The following is a 7600-nucleotide window of genomic DNA, read 5'->3' as shown; positions in this document are numbered from 1 at the left end:
ATCACTATATCACACTGATCCTTCTTATTTCACTATTTTTAGAAAATATGCCATCATTTATCTACTTAACCTTCAATACGTATAGCCAGACGTCTATAACCTTGCAGTTTAGGACCAAAGAAAAAGGGAAAGTACAAATTGATATTTTGGCTTAGTTTTTGTATAAAGGTTCATCAAGAAGTGTTTTCTGGCTCAAAAATAAGTACTAAAGATAAATAATAGGGTTAGCATTTTGGCTCTAGGTGTATACCAAATAATGCCTTAGGTCATCCTTGGGTATCTTAATATTCACAACTCTAGTCAACAATTTATCATTCATACTAGCATGCTCATTTCCTTATATTCTTTATATCATTTGGTATATTCAATTACTTAATACCTATTTACAGTGCAATATATAGAACTTAAAAGTTTAATAATATAAAAATTAAAATCACCTAACCTCATGCCAAATTTACCATTAATACACTCAACCTATGTATATGCTCCTAACTAATCACTTGTATTTCTACAAGTTCAAGCACACAATTAACAAGAAAAAACATAAAAACTTAATGATAAACCATAATTTATACATATTTTTACCCCATGCGTAGCACATTTTTGGATGATTTATCCCTAGATTTGGTGAATTCGATGCTCTTAATCCTTTAATTTCATGTTTTATACTTAGATGAGCATAGGAGAATAAAAAGAGCGAGAAACGGGTCAAAAACGGAGAAAATGGGCCACCGTGGGAAATCAACATGGCCTGGACTTCCTCACATGGGTAGACCACACGCCCGTGTCTATTTAGCAGAATCGAGCACTACTTACAAGGGTAGACCACATGCTTGTGTCTATTTAACAGCCTTGAACACAGATTGGAGAAATCGCACACGAGCGTGTCCCTGTCGTGCCCAAAGTTAGTCCTATTCGGAAAAGGCCACTCTTGAGGGCTTTTAGGCATTCTAAAGCCTATTTAAACACATTAGAGGAGGATGAGAGGACACACAGAGAGGAAGAAGCAAGGAATTACTCAAAGGAAGTCGATTGATCCATCTCAAAAGTCGGATTCACCTTCAAGACTGAAGATCTCCCTTCAATTCCCTTCAAGAGTTATTGGGTTTTCTTTATGTTTTGCTATCATTATTCTTTTGAGATGTTTTCTTTCATAAATATGAACTAAACCCCCTAAATACCTAAGGGGAATGAAACCTAAGACGGATCTTGTTATTATTATCTGAATTATATGATAAATATTTGATTCGTTCTTAATTATGTGTTCTTAATTATTACTTTGATATTCTAGGATATTAATTCAAGTTTTGATGTGCTTATTCAGAGGAGCAAAAGTCCCTGTCTAAGAGTAGATTTAACATAATTAAGCGGAGTTGATTGCACGCCTAGACATAGGGTGACATAATTTTGCCGGATTAGGGTGAAACCTAATAAAAGAATCCATAGATCGAGTTAATGCAACACTAGGGGTTTTAATTAGAAAGAGATTTCAATTAATCAACCTAGGGTTAGACATTGTTAGTCTCGAGAGAGATAATAATATAAATTAGGGATTTCTATGGATCAAATCAAATGGATAAATCGTCTAATTCAGAGTCAATAACAAGTGAAGTCTAGGTGGATTTTTCCCTTGGGTTGTGTCCAAATCATTCAGTTTTCCCAAAAGTTATTCCCCAATTTACGTTCTGTGCATTCTTAGTTTAGTAATTAGTTTCGATAAAACAAACCCCTTTATTTTTAGGCTAGATAATAAAAAGAAATTTAATACTAGTACTTTTAGTTCCTTTGGGTTCGACATCCCGTTCTTGCCATAAGCTATACTACTGTTCGATAAGGTGCGCTTGCCTTTGTCGTGATAATAGTTAGTTTTGAATAATGGACATTCATAAATTATAAAACTTATCACAATTTTTTCACATCAAGTTTTTGGCACCGTTGCCGGGGAATTAAGATAGTAGGAACACTCGATTTTTATTATTTTAGCCATTTTACTTTTATTGCAATTTAAATTTTTATTTGTTTCCTAATTTTTCGTTTATTCGCTTTTGGCAGGTTTTTATAGTGTATGACTAGAAGAAACCCGTCTGGACCATTACTTTTTGACAGTGAGATCTATCACACAACTCGCAGAAACCGAAAAGAAATAAGGCGAAGCCTAAGATACACAGAGGAAGAGCAAGCGGACGACATTCACACCACAACCGAGGAGATGGTTGAAAATCAGGAAAATCTGCTTCCTCCTGCGATTGCTGCTGATCAAGTAAATCAGAATCCTACTTCGCGCACTATGTATGATTATGGTAAACCTATTTTAATAGGAACTGAGTCAAGTATAGTTAGACCTGCTATTGCTGCAAATAATTTTGAACTGAAACCTAACACAATTTAAATGATACAACAGTTTGTTCAGTTTGATGGTTTGCAGGATGATGATCCAAACAATCACTTGGCGAATTTTCTGGAGTTTTGCAACACTTTTAAAATCAATGGCATTTCTGATGATGCCATTCGCCTTCAGTTGTTTCCCTTTTCATTGAGGAATAAAGCTAAACAGTGGTTGAACTCGTTACCACAAGGGTCAATCACTACTTGGGAATAAATAACCAAAAATTGTTTACTTAAATATTTTCCGTCGGCTAAAACGGCTAAGTTGAGGAATGATATCTCTTCTTTTGTGTAGATGGATCTAAAAACACTCTATGATGCATAGGAGAGATACAAGGATCTATTGAAAAGGTGCCCTCACCATGGGTTACCATTATGGTTGCAGGTTCAAACGTTTTACAATGGTGTAAACCCCTCAACAAGGCAACTTATGGACGAAGCTGCTGGTGGGACTATCAATAATAAAACACCTGAAGTGGCTTACGAATTTATTGAAGAGATGTCACTAAATAACTATCATTGGCAAGTCATGAGAACAAAGCCGACAAAAGCAGCCGGTGTTTTCAACCTCGATGTGGTTACTATGCTATTTAACCAAGTAGAACTCTTAAATAAAAAGATTAACGGTTTATGTGGTTCTACTCAGGTTCATCCAGTGATGAGGTGTGATTCAAATGGAGGAGGAGCATACACAGAATATCAACCCTTCAACCCCAGCATCGAGGAGGAACAAGTCCAATATATGGGTAACAATAACTCTAGACCTCAAAATAACCCATATAGTAACACATATAATGCAGGTTGGAGGAACCATTCCATCTTCTCGTGGGGTGGTCAAGGGAATCAAAGGCCACAACATCCTCCGGGTTTTCAACAACCACCTTAGCAACAGGAAAAGAAGCCGAACCTTGAGGAGATGCTAACAAAGTTTATCTCAGTGTCAGAAACTCACTTTTAGAACATCGAAACAGCATTTAAGAATCAACAAGTATCGATCTAAGGGCTCGAAACTCATATAGGACAGCTTACCAAACTAATTTCTAAACGACCACAAGGTAGCTTGCCAAGTAATACTTAATCTAACCCAAGGGAACAACTCAACCCGATTACCACTTAAGGCGAGGAAGGGATAGTTGAACCTAAACCAGAACCAAGGCAAGGAATGGTGGTAAGTAAAGGTAAACGTGAGGTAGTCCATAGTGAGCAACAACCGGTAAGTAAAGAGTACAAACCACGGGTGCCATACCCTAATGCGACAAGGAAAGACCGCACAGATGAACAATTCAGTAAATTCCTTAAACTATCAAAGAAATTGCATATTAACTTAATGTTTATCGAAGCTCTTTCGTAGATGCCAAACACAGTAAAATTTTTAAAGGAACTTTTAGCAAATAAGAAAAAGTTGGATGAGGCGTCGCATGTGGAGTTAAATACAGTTTGCTTAGCCATACTACAGAATAAGCTGGCCAAAAAATTAAAAGATCCAGGGAGTTTTACGATAGCTTGTTTAATTGGTAGCTTAGATGTTAGTAATGCTTTTGCTGATTTAGGGGCTAGCATCAATGTCATGCCTTACAAAATGTTTAAACAACTAGGTCTTAGGAAACCCAAACAAACGAGGATGAACATTCAGTTAGCAGAAAAAACAATCAGATTTTCTAGGGTTATTATTGAAGATGTACTCGTTAAAATTGACAAATTCATATTCCCAGTTGATTTTGTTGTTCTAGACATAGAAAAGGATAGTGACGTGCCTTTAATTTTAGGAAGGCCCTTTTTAGCAACTGCTAGAACTATAATTGATGTTGGTACAGGTGAACTCACACTTCATATGGGTGAGGAAACAAACACTGATCAAGCTCGTAATTCAAGAAACACATCAAATATCGAGGGTGATTGTATAAATCGTACAACTAATACTGATCATGTGGTGAAATCTTCTTTGCAGAAAATGCGTTCAAAGAACACACCTGAGCCATGTTCGAGTGATGAAAAAGGACATATCTATGAAGAACGAAGGCTACAGGTCGAGGAACTAGATGAATGGCGGACACAGAAACTGAGATCACACGGTAAACCAAAACCACGCCATGACGAGCTCAATATTTCACCAAATCAACTTAAGGTTGGAGACAAAGCACTATTAGATGCAGTAGACCCTTGGGTTGCCACCTCTGAACCTAATGGAGAAATCCCTCTTACAGTACTTAGCATTTTCCCATACGGCACAGTCGAGGTAATTCATCCCAAATTCGGTACGTTCAAGGTAAATAATACTCGTCTTAAACCTTATTTTGATAAAATTGATAGCAGGGATGAGGACTGTAAACTCCTCGCACCACCATGACTACGCAACAGAGAGGTAAGTCGAGCTTAGACTATAAATAAGCGCTTCTCTGGAGGTAACCCGAGCACTAACGATGTTAACTTCTTTAAATTTTAGTTTTTAACATTTAATTCACTAACTGAGTCACTAAACATAGGTTTTCTAGAACCACATGGCTAGGCACACGGGAGTGCCTTAGGCCGTGCCCATACCACAAAAGGCAACACGGCCGTGTGAAAACAGGGTAAAATTTTTCCCTAACACAGGAGTCGATAAGTTGCCATGGCCGAGCGACATGGCCGTGGGTGAATCCATCAAAACAACAAGGGTGTGCGACACGTCCGTGTCTAGAGGCCATGGTTGAAACTGAAAAATTAACACGGGCGTGCAATACGCCCGTGCCCATCACCTGTGCTCGAGACTGTGAAATTTACATGGATGTGTGCATCCATACACGGGCGTAGGAGAAGCGAATGAAGCAAGACACGGCTGTGTGCACCAACACAGGCGTGGGCTGAATTTTAGACGTGCCCAAATTTGAAAATCACAAAACAAACGGGCTGAAATAAGGGCACACAGTCGTGTGCCCCAATATCTATATAAACACCTCACTATTCATCATCCCCTTCCCTAAAAACCCTACCCTAGCCACCGCAACCTCTTCACATGCCCTCACCCCCGCCCGTGGCCGGTCGACAACACTCCTCGGATGACTATGTGACACCCCTAATTTGACCCTAGTCAGAAAGTGGTTTCGGGACCACGAAACCAAGTCATAAAAATAATTAACAGTCATATTCGATTCTTATTATATGTGAATATGAATGTGTGGAAGTTTCATACTTTAATTTTATCATTTGTATGCGAAATTATTAAATAGGACTTATGTGAGAAAATTTAGAAATGTGTTAGGCAAATGTTGAAGTAACTTATTAATGCATGTTATAAAAATGCTTGGACTTGCATGTCAAATAACCCTTTTGCTAGTAGTGGCGGCCAAGATGATGGACTCATATTAAAATATGTATTAATTTTAGTTAAAAGGTTTTATACTTTAAATAAAAATAAGGAAATTTGGTGATGAAAAAAGTTCTCTCTTTGTTCAACTTGGCGAATAGAAGAAAGAAAGGAGGGGAGGAATTTGGTCACTTGAATCTTTAGGGAGGTTAGTATATTGTGTTAAATTTGTGAAATGTTTACTTGTTTTAGGTAAATTATCATGGTTCTTGCTTAGCCCATGCTAAATTTTCAATAATGATGGGTGAATGGAGCATTCGGTTATGGTTATAAAGGAAGGAATTTTGATTGTTTTATTTGAATTTTGATGATGAATGTGTTGAGCAAAGAAATTGGTCTTTCTAAAAACATGAATGGTTAATGCTTATACTAGTAATAGCCGAAATAAAGATGCTAGATGTCATGAATAAATGTTGTTTATATGTTTTGAATTGAGTAAAATTTGATGTTTAATCACTTAAGGATTCGACATTGTTTAAGATAATTTATTAAAATGTGAATTTTGAATATTATGAGTATTGGGATGTAAGTATATGTGTGTGCTCGGTCATAGGAGTTTGCTATGAAATTTTGTTTGGTTGAGTGAAGAATGGCCGAATGAACTATAGGCTAGGGTGGATAAATTTTTGTACATAAGTAGTGGGTGTTAAGGTTAGTAGGTTAGCTTAATTCTTGTATTAGAAATCTATTTGAGAAATTAGATAGGCTTTGAATGGTTGAAGTAATGAAATTAGAAACTCATGAACTTGATTTAAATACTTTAAATTTATGGTAGTTAAATGGAATAGAAAGGATCTATTCGGCCATGGAGGTTAAACACATTGTTAAATTGTTGAATATATGCTTTGGTTGTTAATGAATATTCGGTCTTGGTATGAATCTCATTAATAACATTTAGTTATTAGATTTGGTATAAAATACTTATTGAAATGGTGGAATTGGATGACTTACTTATGGATTTTAGTTATGAGAGTCTTTTGTAAGTAGAGCTAGAGGGTTTAAAGGGTGGTGTTTTAAAATAAACATGTATATGAGCCCTATGTATGTACCTTGTAATTTTATTGTAAACTTTTGGTTTAACTTGTATCATATTAATTACTAAAATACTAGCTTGTGTGGAAAATTTTATGTATGTTTTTATGTGCCGAATGTGAGTTAAAAAAAAATGGAGCTCACTATGTGTATCATGGTCAACCTTTGATAACTAATATGTCTTGATTCGTAAATTGAGTTAAAAGATTATATATGTTCGATCTAGCCTAAGCTAGGCTTGACTTGTAACATAGTAATGATTGACTGAACGTATATGTGTGAGATAGTGAGGATAATTGTATTTCTTGCTTTGATTAAGTGAAGTATATGAAGTTGATATACTTAATTTACTCAATTAAGCTTAAGAGCACATAGGGACAACTTCAGACAAGGTGGAAGCTAAAGTGACGAAATAGCCGACTCGTAACTACTCAGAAAGATACTAGGTAAGTTCTTAAGTATTTGAGTTTGATTCCTTTGTAAGTTTTAAGTTTTAAAATGGGATGAATATGAATTATGTATATACATTAAGGTCAATGACTTTTCTAAATGACGGCATATATGATATTATGTTTTAAATATGTGAATGAGAACTTTCTGAGTAAATTGTATAAATCGCTAGGGACAAAGCGAGGCGTGTTTTGGAAAAATTACCGTAAATTGTGGTAGTTGAGTTAAAGGCTGAATAAATTATGTAATTAAAGCTTGATGCGTCTAGTTTCAGTATAAAACAAATCGTGTAAGTAAAGGGGTTGCCGATAATGAGATTTTTAAAGTTGTGTGAGACAGTCGAATGGCTCAAATCCCTGCTCAAGATTTGGAAAATCATTATAAATCGTA

At 36.1% G+C, this 7600-nt stretch overlaps 1 non-coding gene across 1 annotated transcript; it reads right to left on the bottom strand.

Moving 5' to 3' along the window:
- Window positions 1-2647: 2647 nt before the first annotated feature.
- Window positions 2648-2754, bottom strand: LOC128294777 (small nucleolar RNA R71). The gene has a single exon (XR_008285084.1). It is a non-coding gene; the product is annotated as a small nucleolar RNA R71 (small nucleolar RNA).
- Window positions 2755-7600: the final 4846 nt, after the last annotated feature.

This window comes from Gossypium arboreum, chromosome 6 (genome assembly GCF_025698485.1).
Source record: "Gossypium arboreum isolate Shixiya-1 chromosome 6, ASM2569848v2, whole genome shotgun sequence".
Taxonomy (NCBI): Eukaryota; Viridiplantae; Streptophyta; class Magnoliopsida; order Malvales; family Malvaceae; genus Gossypium; species Gossypium arboreum.
The sequence above is the reverse complement of the archived record's forward strand: the minus strand, read 5'-3'. Positions and strand labels throughout refer to the sequence as shown.